Consider the following 15,702-nt stretch of genomic DNA (forward strand, 5'->3'; position numbering starts at 1 on the left):
TATCACCACAGGGTTCATGCTGCCTCTACTCTCTCCGCCCTACCAGTGACTAATCGATTTGTGAATGTGCTTGGGGGTACTATGCATGAGAAAGACACTTTATAGCTGCTTGTGACAAATCCTCAGAGGAACAAAGTATCCATTTCAGACACAAATTTTCCTGCTTGACTCTTTCCTCCATTCAATCTTCAATTAGCTAAATATTCAGCGCTCAAAGGACCAAGGAGACAAAAAAAAGTCTTCTGATGACCAGTTACTGCCAAACAGACAAATTAGCACATGAGGAGAAGAAACCAGAATCAATGGCAAAAATAAGGAACAGAAGAGTAAGCAATAAGGAAAGAAAGTGGCTCTGTGGCTTTTAAGCCACTAATTTAAGACAATTACCAGATCCCAAAGTCAACATGTTCTGTTTCTACCACTGACCAGGAATGAGACTAACTCATGAAAAGCCAGACTCCTACAGTGCAGCTTCCTGGAAACTTCATTCAGCATAGTGAATTCTAACGGACTACTTTTTTACCTCCAGCAACCAATCTAATGTTTCTATACATAGATTCAAAAGCTCCTCAGCCTTCTGCAAATCCATCCCCAAAATCTACCAAAGGGTTGATTTGGGATGTCTTGCTGCCCAGCTGGGGATGGGACTCGCATTCTGACTTTCCCATTCAGCTTCTGCCTACAGTGCATTTGCTTTTCAAAAGGGTTTACCAGGGCTGCAGAAAGAGTTGAAGGAGTATTGATAAGAGAACTGAGCTTTTATCAAAAGCTGCTTCTTATAAGTGGACTTGACTCAAACTCAGAGTTCTTCCCCTATTGCTGGCTGACCCCAGGACACCCTTAAGTAAAAGCCAGTAAAGTCATTCCTGAGCCTTTTCACATCAAATGTTAAACATTTTGGATAGTTAGGATAAAGAAGCTAAATTCATTCATTTATTCATTCAGCCAGTATTTTTATGTACCTGATGTATCAGACTCAAAAGTAGAATTTATTTTTTAATCACTAGTTTTAATGTTTGTTCCACAAAAATAACTGGTCTGTGGGTTTGTTTTGTTTTGTTTTTATGTGGTTTTATTTTAGAAGTATGCCACAAGATAGTGGATGAAAGAACCACTTTTCTCCTTACACAGCCTCTAAGGTAAGTCCCATGGGCAGGGAGAGTTCTGGAACATTGAGGCATTTTCCAACTGCTTAGAATATTGATTGCTTTGGCAACTCCTATTCCATTGGCTTAAATCTGGCACTACACCAAAGAGCTCATAGCTTTCCAGAACTTACGCCTAGAACTCACGTAAGTACAACTTCACTTAGGACATTTTCTAAAATGCCTACCTGTACAGCAGAGAACTTCTTAAATGAATGTTAAACACATTCAGAGGTTACTGTTCCACCCATTGCTAGAGTCTCTCAGTTGCCACAGGTGACCAAGAAGGGCCAACATCAGAAGCCAGTCAAAATAATATGGCCGGTGCTGTCTTTGGCAGGACACGTACTAAAACTGGAACGATACAGAGGAGATCAGCATGGCCCTATGCAACATGGCATGCAAATTCATGAAGTATTCTGTATTTTTTTGTTGGCTGGTGTGATCCAGTGGTGAGCTGATGCTAAACCCCAGCTTAGTAAACAGGGTTGTTCTGCATGTGGATGACTCTGTGCCAAAAGCATGGGATCAGAAAAAAGATAATAGTAGTAGTAATAATAATAATAATATGGCTGATCTTTTTAATCTTTTGCTAATTCAGTCAAATTGCCATCCTTTTTGTTCTATGATGTGGATAAGTATTTTGTATCCAGCTTCACAGGATTCAAATATATCCTCCATTGCAATATAGACAAAGTAACGCAATTATAATTTTTAAAAGTTGTATTTGAATGGTCCTTACTAGTTAATAAAACATTTTAGAGTTTACAAAACATTTTCTCCATTTAATCAAAGCATTATAACATTCACCCAACAAACACTTGTTAACCCCCTAAAAGGTTTTCCTAGTGCCCAGCACAGTAGTTGGTGGATGAAGAATAAAATATGGTTTCTGCCCTCAAGAAATCCAGTGGGTAAGGAAGACAAGTCAACAATAACTTTAACATGATGGAAGTGAAATGGAGAAAATAAAGGTGTAGTGGTAGACAGAAAAAGGATTACAGACATATTATGTATTCAAAATTTATGATGCAGCTGTAAGAGAGATCTCTTACCCTTTGAGAAGATATGAAGTAACCTGGAGAGTAATAAGCCAATCAAAGAAAGACAAATACCACATGATCTCATTTATTTATGGAATATCATGAACTAAATAAGCTGTTGATCAAAATAGATCCAAAGACATGGAAGTAGGGAACAGACTAAAAAACCTCAGAGGGGTAAGAGATAAACCAAAGAACTTATATGCATATATGCACAAACCAATAGTTTGGAGAAAGGAGAAAGGGGGTGGAAGCTAGGAGGAGGGGGTCAATAGGGCAAAGAGGGGGGCATCTGTAATACTTTCAATAATAAAGATTTAAAATAATAGTATTAGGAGGTGATATGTTTACTTATAAACTCCTAGACATCAGGATATCTTTGTATATATGCATAGATAGAAACATAATATAATATTTTTGATGGTAATAAGACTGGGTATGGCAGCTCTTGTACTGGAAGAGATGATGGTACTAGAAATGGTAATAATGGTAGGTTTTAGAAGACTTGGTCATTTCTAGGTTGATCAGAATTGATGTTTTTTTGTTAAAGTACAAACCCCCAGCCCTGGCTGGTGTGGCTCAGTTGGTTGGAGCATCGTCCCATACACCAAAAAGTGGTAGGTTCAATCCCTGGTCAGAGCACAATACCCAGGTTTCAGGTTCCATCCCTAGTTGGGATGGTGTGTGGGAGGCAACTGATGACTCTCTCTCTCTCTCTCTCTCTCTCTCTCTCTCTCTCTCTCTCCCTCTCTCTCTCTCCCCCTCCCTCCCTCACCCTCCTCCTCTGAGATTTTTTTTGAAACCTACAAATCTCCAGCCATCCCTGAAACATCCCTCTTCACAGCTTGACAGTCCAGTGGTTCACCATAGAGCAAATATACACACGACCACAGCAATGACAACAAAATATTAGTAGTGACTGATTATTTGGTAATGAACCATGTGCTGAAGAACTGATAGCCAGTGGCCACCTAAAATGTGCCTTAATGTGAAGAAAGCGGAAAAAAAGAAGCCTCTCCCCAGACCTGCCCTAGATCACGGAGCGCCACCTGCATGAACAGGGGAGGCGATGGGCATTCTGAGGAGGGCGAGGGAGCCAAGGGGAGGAAGAAACCAGACACAAATTGAAAGCAGATGACACAGGCCCCTGGCTCATGTAGCCCCACAAGAACAAGTGTGAAATAAGTTCCTTGCAGAAGGGCGACTCTGAGAAAGAAAGAAAGAAAAAAAACTGGTTGTAATAAATCCTAAAAAAAGCCAACAAAAGAAAATGTTGGACAATTTGTTGGATAAATATTCAGTAAAGCTGATCCACCTTACTGTGTTGTTATAAAGAACAGCTAATAAAAAAAAGATTGTGAAGGACACTGCAAACATAGAAGAACTAACCAATAATAAGAACATTAATAATAAGGAAGGGCTGAGGAATGAAACCAGTTCCATCAAGACCAAAAATGTTGAGCAACCAGCCCAGAAATAAAGAAAACAGATACGAGTGCCTGGAGGTGGTGCAAACAAACAAGAACCAAAATACTTTTTGCTCTTAATTTTTTAAAAGAAGACAAGTTTACAGGGTATAAAACTATAAATAAATATTGGCCAATGGGCTATTGCTTTTCCCTGCAGGCAACTCCCTTTGAAATGACTTCCTAGACAAGGGGGTGCGGGAGCTGCAGGCTCCTACTCCCCTTCTTAGAGCTCGCGGTCCATGACAGGAAGGCATCCCTCCCTAGTCTTGAAGATTTGGGATTGGAAAAAAACACTGGAAGGAATCCAAAGCTGTGGGTCATTTCATTCTTTCGTTTCCTGCCTCTGCCAAATGCTGACAATCACAAACAAATGTCTTCACAAATACTTTCTTCTAGATGAACGTTCTGCCCAACTCGGTTGCTTATATGTATGTGACTTGAGAAACACTTTCCAAATCCCCAAGTTGACAGGATTGCCATGTAATGATAATGATTATTTAATGTCATCATCACAATGGGCTGCCTGGGCAAATGAAATGCTTGCTGGGTCTAAAGTATTCACTCAAGTGAGGTAAATTAACGCTTTCCAGGGTACCCGATTTCCCACTGGGACCCTAAAGAAGGTAATTCATTACTCAAGCATTCTCCACCCCCAACACTGCTGTCTACCACACGTCTTCCATTGCTTAAATTGTCAGACTGCTTAGCCAGTACAGGGAAGTCCAAGAGAGATAAGACTATGCTGAGAAGGTCCAGGTTGGGTGGATACTTTTAGTCATCTGAAGATAGTGCAGGAGTGATAACAACCATCATCATAATGCATGTGAATGCACCCCATCTTACTTTGCAAAGCACTTTATTTGCATAAATCATCCCCATTGGTCCTTACAATAATCCCTGAGGATGTAAAGCAGGTATTATATTCAGTCCCCCCCCCCACACCCCCCCAGCTATGGCAGCAGGTGACACACAGCAGTAATGGCATGGAGGTGAGCCTAGAAGACACAGGGAAGCAAGAAAGGGTGTAGCAGAAAGAGGAGGCAGGCCCCCCAAACCAGTGGCCTCAAAAGCATTGAGAGGCCACGTAGAGTGAGGATACACATGACACATGGAAGCAGAAATGTGGAGGTACTCAGGTACCTGGGCAGACTAGCTTTAAAAGATTACTGATATCTGCTGTGTAAAAGATTACTGCTTCTTTTTTTTTAATCCTCACCCGAGGACATTTTTTCATTTTTTGTTCAGATAGAGTGGGAGGGGGAGAGAGAGAGAGAGAAACATGGATGTGAAAGGGACACATCGAATGGCTGCCTCCTGCACACACGACCCAACCAGGGCCAGGGACAAACTGCAACCGAGGTACGTGCCCTTAGCGGGAACTGAACCCGGGTCTCTCCAGACCGCAGGCCGACGCTCTAACCGCTGAGCCAAACCGGCCAGGGCAAAGATTACTGCTTCTAAGGCCAAAATCAAAAGAAATTAAAACTAAAATGAACCAAGTAGCTACTACTTGCTAGGTGTTTTCTTAACTGATGCAATCATCACAAGATACATATTATCAATGCATTTTCTACGGATGAGAAAACTGAGGCCCAGAAAAGTGACTTTATTTGGCCAAGGTCCATGCTACTAACTGGATAATATGAGATTCAGGGACTAGGAGAGAGATTAGCAACAGAATTCTGATGGCTCTGGCCAGGAATGCTAGCAATAAGTTTGGGACAGCAATAATAAGACGTTAAGAAAAGAGTTTAAGAATAAAGAACAGAGAACAGGGAGGAGGGGATCAATGGGGGAGACAAGGGGGAATATCTATAATACATTCAACAGTAAAGATTTTTTTTAAAAGAATAAGGAACAAAAACCTTGGGCTCCCTATGTCCTTCCTGCCCTAGAGGTGTATCAGAGGCTGGGCTCACAGGACTTGGGGAGGAGTCACCTCTCGCTGAAGTGGGAGAGATAGGGTAACAAGTGAGATGACTCCTGGCAATTATCCCCTTTTACAGATGGGGAAACCAAGTCCCAGGGAGGAAAGATTACAAAGCAGTTGGGGACAAGTTGTTTTTCTTTGTAGGAGCAACGAAGAAGTACAAGGTCTGAAAACACAGAAGTCTGGGAGGATCGTGACAGCCAGCAAGAAGTTTGCCTACGGGAGATTCATGCTGGTGAGAGCCAGAGACAGTGGGAGGAATCAGAATGGTTGGAGCCAAAAGAACATCAAGGGGGGCTGGGGGAGTGGAGGAAACACTCCATTACTTCTCTGCTGCCACACATTGGACAAAGTACTTCTTTGAGCTTCACCTGTAAAATAGAGTTAATAAAATTCACCTCAAAGTGATTCTCTGAGGATTCAATATGTGGACAAAAAGGGGCCACATACTAAATCTGCCAAGTTCAGGGAAGGCCTATGTGGTGGACTTGCAAACTCAGAGACCTAAAGTAACCACATAGGATGATCTGAAATTAAAACTTTGTAACTAAAAGCAGTTCATGGTGAGTAGTCATGTCCTAGGGCAGTGTTTCTTCCTAACAAAGGTCAGTCTTCCCCTTAACTGAGCCTGTCTGTTGTCTTTGCATCTAGGATAGCATACCTGATGAACATGCCTTTGCAATAACAAAGGAATTTCCTTTTGTGGGACCCCCTCAAAGCACAGTCGCCAGAGCAGAGACCACAAATCCCCTCATTGTTATTGTTATTGTGTTCATTGTTGCCTGTTAACTCTCCTGTACCCACCTATGTAGAAGAAATATGCATCTGTCATTTTACTTTCTATTCAATTCCAGAGGTTTTCCTGCTTTGCTTTCTTTCTGCTTCCATAATCTGTCACCAGTGGACTTCATGTAACCTACTTCTGCCTCCTCTTTTGATAGTAATGCATAAAATAAGGTGCAAAACTGTCCTTTTCAGGAGCATTTCTCAATCCGTTGAGGTTTTGCTTCTGGACAGTTGTCATCAGTTTGGCTCAAATAAACTCATTAAAATTCTTACAGGTTTGGGCATTTCTTACCTTGACAAATACTTACAATAATAACAGACAGAGAGAGTCTGAGCGGCTATTGTTATCCTTAATGCATTTGAAGTTTTGAAGTTGTGATGTTGCGATAGATGGTCTCTGCAAGAATAGCTTTTGGATTTGGAGTGGCCCCCTTTTTTGCGTGTAATAAAACATTCCTACTGAAAACCTACTTTCCCCAATCCTCACAAATTCAACCTCTGTCATAAGCAAGACTTTTTATCCTAAGAAGCAGCTAGAAAGCCATGTCAGTGCCCGTTTCCTTCTGTAAGACTTGTAGAATGTGTTTCTCCTTACAAACTAGGAACCATTCTGCTTTAAGTATAGAAAAGTCCTCCTGGAGGGAGAACTAATCAGGGCACTAACATTCTGCCTGACCCTTATTAGCACGGAAGGGTCCTGTCCAGTGCTAGTACAGAAGACTTCAACCAAATTGCCTACAGCTTCTCGAAAAGATTTGCTCAAGATAACCCATATACATTCATTTCTGAAGTGTCTCCAAGCCCCAGAGAGAGCCGTTTCCGAAGAAGAGGTGTTGCGATGGTGAGCAGTGTCATTTGTAGAATTACCTGCAAAGGTGTTTAGGAAGTTTCACTTTACAAGTCTGGAATAATTCAGAGAATCATAGAGTTAGCAAGAACCTTGTTGGCTGCCTGATCTAACCCCCAACTCTAACTCTACTAATCAGTGTCCTCCCAGAGCTAACGTGGGCTTCTTTACACAGATCTGGGTTTGGAGAAGTTACTCCCAGGAAGTGCCCACAGGACTCTTGGATATAAATACAATAGTACCAGGAGCCACTAAATGACTCATTTCAAATGTCTTCCATTTCTCTAACCGTCTTACACTATTATCGATTTTGAATGCCCATACTTTATAGTAATGTATTCTCATAATATGCACACAACCTGCTGGCGCCATGCCACGCTGCTTAGCCTCCCAAATAGTCACTGGATGGCCTCCTCCCATCGCCCTCTCCACCAGGCCCCCTCCACAGGCCACAGAACTAAATCACCTTCCAAACACAAACCCAATGTGGGCTGAGGACACTGGCCACAGAGATGACCTCCCTTCCATTCCATTCTCATTCGCCAAGTGAAGACACAGCAGGGCTGAAGTCTAACACCAGACCAGCTAGACCTGAACTTGGCCCTGCCCCTGCCCTTCAGTCCCATCACCCCAGCTGGCAGCACTGTCCAGCCACAGGGCATTGCGAGTGGACGTTTGTTTACTTTAGATCTGAAGTGGAAGGCTGCCAGCTGGGGAAGGACAGAGGACCCCAGCCTGCAGCAAAGGACCCGAAAGGGCTACGAAATGAAGCTGCTGGCCTCGTGGCTTTACACTCGATGTGTGGTGCACGGCGCTTCGGTCAGGAAGTGAGGCAAGCCTGTGTGCTGAAGTCCAAGTGGGAAGCAGGCCTTGTGCTCTAATGCCATCTCTGGTAGCCAGGAAAATGTCACTAAGTACAAATCATCAGTAACAAAGTAGTCACAGGATGTAAAGTACAGCTTAGGAATATAGTCGATAATAGTGTAATAACTGTGTACAGTGTCAGGGCGGTGCAAGGCTTATTGGGGGAAATCACTGTAAGTTACATAATGTCTAACCTCTGTGCTGTACACCTGAAACTAATGCAATGTTGAATGGCAACTGTAACTCATTTTTTTTTTTTTTAATTTTTAAAAAAAATCACTGAAAACTTTCAGTGGAATCTGCTTTCAGATTCCAGGTCAGCACAAGCTATCAAAAAGAAAGGAAGTCATAACTCGCTCTTCAGTGAGTCTTATCCTTGAATAGTCTCAGGATTGCTCGTGATATTAGGACAGGACTTATGTAACATTTGCTCCAGGTGACTTAGTCATTGTCAGAAGTAGGGAAGGAGAAAAGACTTGGGGTTATCTCTGCCTAAACGCCCCAAAGCAGTCACTGCTTGGCTGGACTTAACTCAAACAACTGGAACAGTGTTTTCCTTTTTTCAGGGTGGGTGGCTCTCCAAGTGAGAAACGAGGAGAGGGCCCTGGAGAGGAGATGGTACCACTGAGGCTGCCGAGAATTCCGCAGCCAAAACCTTCCCCCCGAGTTTCACCACATAAAAGCAATTTTCAGAACACAACCTTAGAATAAACTTTGTAGGACCTGAAGGTGACAGAGAACTAACTGGAAGGCCTGGCTGGAAGTCACCCTGGCAGAATGAGCGGCCGACTAAATAGGTCACTGGCAGTTCACTTCTGCCCCCCAGTGCCCTTGGTTGCCCAAAGTCCCCACTTTGCCCCAGACTCCAGATCTTTCCTCACATTCAGCGCCTTCTGTGTCCTATTCCCTCAGGGCAAAACACTGGATTTTTCTAAAGTAACACCTAGCTAATCTAGTCTAATCTAATCTGAGAGAGTTCTTGAGTATTATTGGATTACTGTGCTATTATGCCTAGAAAATACAATTTGCATTCCAGAGACACGCAGCCTTAAACCGAAAGAGTGGGAATTTCCATTACCCTGACAGGCTAGGAAGAGAGGCAATTTTGCAAGGGGTGGGAATGTCAAGATCAAATTTAAAAATTTAAAACAGCCTTGCCTATTCCTACAGCTGGGAAGGTTTTGCGTTTCATTTTTTAAAAGCTGCCAACCCAATTAATCTTTTTTCTAACTTTCTCCCCACCTTCTCAGCACTGACGAGCTCACAGGCCTCGGGCTTTCCTTTGACCTCAGGTAATAACAATAGTAATGCCAGAGCTGTGCTTCATTAATGGTGATTTCAGTGCTTCTTTAAAAAAAATACTGCCTTCCCAAATATTTAAAGATATCATGCTTTATATTTGTTTTTATTTTGCTCTATTGTTGGTAACCCTGATAAGTAAACCACTTCAGAGCTATGCAAGAACTCTCAGAAAGAAGAGCTACCATTTAGTGTATATATTGTATTTGTCCATACTGCATGTTCTAATCCAATTATATACATTGTCTCACTCCGCATAACAACCCTATGAACTCGAAGCTATTATCCCCATTTTTCAAATGAGAAAACTGAAGTGCTAAGAAGTTAAATAAATTAGCCAAGATCACAGAGTTGAAAGCACTAGAGGAAGGATCCAAACTCCATTCTCTAAATCCAAAGCTTGTCTTCATAATCACTACCTTCTCCTACCAGGTATGGGAGGGAGGGGTAAGGAAGAAGCAACAATATTTCTATCCTGAGCTTTTCCAGTGCTGAGTCAGTAATTCTCAGTGTGGTCCGTGGACCCGCAGCATCAGCATCCCCCAGGGAATTTGTTAAAAATTGCAAAATTTGGGACCCACTACAGACTTTAGGAATCAGAAACTCTGGGAGCAGGACCCAGCAATTTGTTTCAACAAGCCCTCCACATGATTCTGATGGACGCTCAAGTTTGAGAACCGCCAGTGTAGATTCTTAAAGTTTGGGGAATGAGTCAGCAGTAACTCCTTTTTAACATCCATTCCTTGAATAATTCCTTTTCGATTATAAATGTCCATATAATTTTATTGCAACTCTAGAGAGATTTGAAGAAATAAACATTGTTGGCACATACTTGACAGGTGTGAAACATTGAGAATGGTAATAGTTAATGCAAAAAACAGTTTCTCAAAATCCTGCCAGGTGGTCCAACAAGACTAAGTTTAAAAGCAGCGTATGGAATATTATTGCGTTTTCAAAAGGGCAAAATGTTACCTACATTGCCTATCCCTAATCAGCTCTCATTAGAGTGCTCTCTATTTGTGCAAAATTACATGGACTCCATGCAAAGCACCTGTAGGGCACATCTGGCATCTAAATACCCCGTTTCACCCTTTCTCTTCATTCTGTCCTTTCTTAAACCAAAATAAGACCGAGGCCAGCTCTGGCCTAGGAAAAGCCCACCAGCCTGAAGTGTTTCTGTTCCTTCTAGCTGGAAACCCTCTGGCTTGAGGACAGGGAGGGACAGCCCGGTGCACAGGCACCTCGAGCTCACCTGCGATGGAAGACACGGCTCAGAGAGGCCACTGTGCAGGAAGCAAGTTTTACACTCACTTTCTCAAACGCCTTGTGTCTTTTATTTTCTCGAAGCATGTTCAGTATAGGCCTTCTCTGAAGACAGGAAAATAGAAGTTCATGGACATTACTCTATCTTTATCTGAAAAAGAAAAATGCTTCGAGTTGGTTCTCAGACTGAGCCAGAGGTCCGAAGTGGAGGGAAATGTCCTCACTGGGGCTGAGACGGTGACCTCGACCTTCTCAGGTCACAGTTAAGCTGCTCATGCCCTGCGGGGAGAAGTTGTTCTGGAAAACAAAGTGTGGACTCTGTGGTCACATTGGCCAGCAATGAAACTCCAGCCCGGAACTTGTAGCTCCTAAGTAGTGCTGACTACCTGTGACTTCAGGCAAAACACTTCACTTTCTTGAGCCCTGCTTTCCTGAACTGCTTTGGAAGGGGGTGGGCGGCAAATGGAGAGAAACAGGGCCTGGTGGCCTAAACGCACCAGACCTACCCCAGGAGATGCTGAGTGAATGCCGGCTCCTTTCCTCTCCTCTCAAAGTGCTGAGGTGGATTTCCACCTGACCCCGTGACAGCATTCACCTCAAACAGCAGCCGCCAGGGTTATACAAACAGGGTTTTATCAACTGGGGTTAAGGGCCCTGTTAACAGGTCTCACAAGCATATTCTAGGGATCCTGGTATAGGCATGTGTGCTTTCTAAATATTCAGGATGCTCACAGCCTAGAGAAGGGAAAAGCTATCATCTGGGTGAGAGCACAGGCCTTGCCCTAAAACCCCTGCTGAACATGCTTCCTCCCCACAGATGCCCCATAAACACACCCAAAAAACTGACATTAGTACTCAGTTAATCCTCAAATATTCAGGGGAGTGACACGCCAGGAACGTGTAGGTCCTAAGTAGTGGTGACTACCTGTGCGACTTAGGGCAACTACAGCCAAGAGCAGCACCGCGCTCCATGTCTGGGTGTTACGGTTAAAACCTTTCCCAGAGACCGTTTCATTTTTCCCAAAAGAAGAGAGCCCTCTACTGGCAAGTCAACACTCTGTTAGGAAGGAAAGGGCCTGATTCCGGATGGTCCGCATTAGTCAGTGCTCAGGGGCCTTTTCCTTGTTCTCAGCAAATGTGTAAGTTATTACCAATCGGCTAAGGTTTCGTCCATGGGAGGAACAGCTTCACACGGATATGAATTAATGAAGGTTCATCATACTAAACTCAAATCCCATGAAACCCTCTCACATGTCCTGATTGCAATTTATTATATAGCAAGCAGAGGGAATAAAGAGAGGGTACAAGATCCCTCTCCCCTCTCTGCCACAGTGCAAGGATAATCTTCTAGAAGATTAGATTAGAGCAGAGGGCTCTAAACACTCACATCAGAGAGTTTGGAAGAGATTGCAAACCATCTATATGGCCATCAAGGTCAGATGAGAAAATAAGTTATTATACATCCCCCAAAAATGAATTATGCAGCTTTTTTTTAAAGTGAGGAAGCTCATTCTTTTGATTATTATTGATTTTTTAGAGAGAGAGGGAGAGAGAGAGATAGAAATATCAATGTGAGAGAGAAACATTGATCGGCTGCCTTCTGCACACCCCCAACTGGGGATCGAGCCCAAAACCTGGGCATATGCCCTGACCAGGAATCAAACCAGGACCTCTCAGTCCAAGGGACGATACTCAATCCACTGAGCCACACCAGCTGGGTGAGGAAGCTGATTCTATACCCATGTGGAAAGATCTCCATATCTTTAAGTTTAAAAAGGAAAAGTACAGACACAGTATATATTGTATGCTATCATTTGCATAAAAAGGAGGATATTTATTTGTATTTGCTTCTAAATCCATGAAGTAAAATATTTCTAGAACTTTGCACAAGAAACTAATAATAGTGTTTACGTGTTTATAGGAGTGTGAAAACTATAGGAATGGTGAACAGAGATGAATGCAAACTTCGACTTTGTTGTATATTTTGACCTTTGATGTGAAAGTTTTAACTAGTCAAAACAGTAAGTAGTTTTTTAAATGACAGACTGAATGGACATGACATTTTCCTCTACTTGACATTTAATAATGGTTAGCTTTTACTAGCAACCGTTAAGTTCCAGGCACTGTGCTAAATGCCCTATACATGTTACCTCATTAATTAACCCTCCCAACCACTTGTGTGAGGCAGGAGCTATTCTTATCGTCCACATTCCTGAGATAAGGGAACCAAGGGACCGAGAGGTTAAGGTCCCTATGCACACAAAGCCTCAGGCAGGCTGATTCCAGAGTTCCTGCGCTCAACGCCCTGCGATGCGGCCACCCCAGAGAACATTCCTCCAACAGAGTCCATATCCGAGTGTGAAAAATCCAGGACCTCTCGTGAAAGTTTAGAGAAGCCCTTCACTGGTGGTCTCAAACATGAGATTTCCTTTGACTGGACAAATACACACACACCCTTACTCACACACATACACGCATGGATTCTCGCACTCACTCCCATACTCTCATCTATTCTTATATACACATCCCCTCCTACATTCTCACAAACACACGCATGCTTTCCCACAGCCCTATGCACACACTCTTAATTCTCACATACTCATAATTCTCAAGTGCGTGCACACATAAATTCTCTCACACTCACATACCCATACATTTTCTTACACGTACTTGCACACTCACACAAACAGCAATTGCCTTCCTGGCTCCAGCCTGGCTCCTCTGTGCTGCCCAGCACAGCCCCGGAATGTCGGTCCTAGGACACTCCAGCCCAAGCATCCCTGGACCTCCGACAGGCCCATTCTCCCTTGCCCACTCTCAGGACCTCCGACGGGCCCGTTCTCCCTTGCCCACTCTCAGGACCTGCGACGGGTCCATTCTCCCTTGCCCACTCTCAGGACCTGCGACGGGTCCATTCTCCCTTGCCCACTCTCAGGACCTCCGACGGGCCCATTCTCCCTTGCCACTCTCAGGACCTCCGACGGGCCCATTCTCCCTTGCCCACTCTCAGGACCTCCGACGGGCCCATTCTCCCTTGCCCACTCTCAGGACCTCCGACGGGCCCGTTCTCCCTTGCCCACTCTCAGGACCTCCGACGGGCCCGTTCTCCCTTGCCCACTCTCAGGACCTCCGACGGTCCCGTTCTCCCTTGCCCACTCTCAGGACCTCCGACGGGCCCGTTCTCCCTTGCCCACTCTCAGGACCTGCGACGGGTCCATTCTCCCTTGCCCACTCTCAGGACCTGCGACGGGTCCATTCTCCCTTGCCCACTCTCAGGACCTCCGACGGGCCCATTCTCCCTTGCCCACTCTCAGGACCTCCTCTCTATGCATAAACCGTTCCCAGATAAAATATGGGAACCCATATCTCTATCCCAGCTGGCCTGTTTACACTCCTAAACACTGGCCAAGTCAATCTTTCATTCACCCCCAACAGCGATGTTCTCTTCCCGGGACCTTAACAAGGAAAGTTTTTCCATTGTCCTTAGGCTTCCAGCTTCTCTGCTCGCACAGCGAATGAAGAATTTTGTGCCATTTTATTTTTGACAAGAAAATAAAACATGCATCCATCTATCTAGAACATGCATCCTCTTAGGACAAGCATGAGCACATTTCCTCACCAGCCCTGGAGGACACGGAACGACTGTGAGACCAACCTTCTGTGCTGCCAACAAGCCATTTCATGTCCCCGGAGCACTGACCTGCCAGTGTTCTAGAGGCAAGTCCACTTGACGTGGACTCGCAGTTCCTGTTTGGGTTTGTTCCCACGTTAGAACATAACAGTTCTTGAATATTTTACTGCTGCCTCAAACTCCTGCTTGCTCTGACATTTCAAATACTAGAGGGCACGATACTTCCTGTCTATGTGGAACATTCTCTCCTTACACAGTGGCTGTAAAGTGATATCAAAATTCCAGGTACTCTTCTGAAATGTTTCTTCTTACAATAATTAGTAACATCAGAAAGTCCTTCATAGTCATTTTTCCATTTCATCCTCTGTGACATTGAATATTCTTCCTATTTTGCAGATGTGAACACTGAGCATGGAGAGAAAGTAACTGATCCAAGTTCCTATTACTAGTAATTAGCAGAGCTGGAAGCTGAAGCCAGATATGTTTTATTATAAATCCACACCACACTTAACAGGTCTTTGGGGTCCAACTCAAGTTCTACATTCTCAGTGGTCCAAACTCTTAGCTCTTGCAAACCAAAACAGAGCAATCAACATTTTTTTTCTTTATTGATTTTTAGAGAGAGGAAGGATGAGGGAGAGAGATAGAAACATCAATGAGAGAGAATATCAACTGGCCGCCTCCTGCATGTCCCCTACTGGGGATGGGGCCCACAACCTGGGCATGTGCCCTGACCGGGAATCGAACCGGCAACCTCTTGGTGCATGGGTCGATGCTCAACCACTGAGCCACACCAGCCAGGTGCAATCAACATTTTTGAGTGTTAACTCTCTGCACAGCATGTCTTTATGTGCTGCTGTTCATTCCTTGCCCTTGGGCTTTATTGTCACCTTGTATTATTATCTTTCATGTATACTCTTGTATACTCTAAGTATTAATCAAGCTGTTAACTCTGTCTTTTCCATCTTTGTTCTTCCATACTTAGAAGAGTCGTTTGCCCATTTCAGGTGATTTACAGATGCTGGTTGATGGTGGCTTCCTACCTCTCTAGATTTTTCAGACAATCTCTGCACAGATTAGGCCTCTCTGCCCATAGAGATGTGTGTACAAACCTGTTTCTCACAGCATTTTTTACAATTAAAAAAAAAAAAAAAAACTATGGGACATCTGCATGAGAGAATGTTACACAACTATTAAAAATCATGTTTTCAGCCCTGGCCGGTTTGACTCAGCAGTTAGAGCGTTGGCCCGTGGACCAAAGAGTCACGGGTTCGATTCCAGTCAAGGGCACATACCTCGGTTGTGGTTCATCCCCATGCCCTGGTCAGGGTCATGCGGGAGGCAACCAATCAATGTGTCCCTCTCACATGAATGTTTCTCTCTCTCCCTCCCTCCCTCCCGCTCTATCTGAAGATAAATGGAAAA

At 43.9% G+C, this 15,702-nt stretch overlaps 1 pseudogene; it reads left to right on the forward strand.

Annotated features, from left to right (window-relative positions):
• Positions 1-1,474: 1,474 nt before the first annotated feature.
• LOC118642993 lies at positions 1,475-1,574 on the forward strand (annotated as a pseudogene).
• The last annotated feature ends 14,128 nt before the right edge of the window (positions 1,575-15,702 follow it).

The sequence above is a fragment of the Molossus molossus genome, unplaced genomic scaffold (assembly GCF_014108415.1).
Source record: "Molossus molossus isolate mMolMol1 unplaced genomic scaffold, mMolMol1.p scaffold_m16_p_3, whole genome shotgun sequence".
Taxonomy (NCBI): Eukaryota; Metazoa; Chordata; class Mammalia; order Chiroptera; family Molossidae; genus Molossus; species Molossus molossus.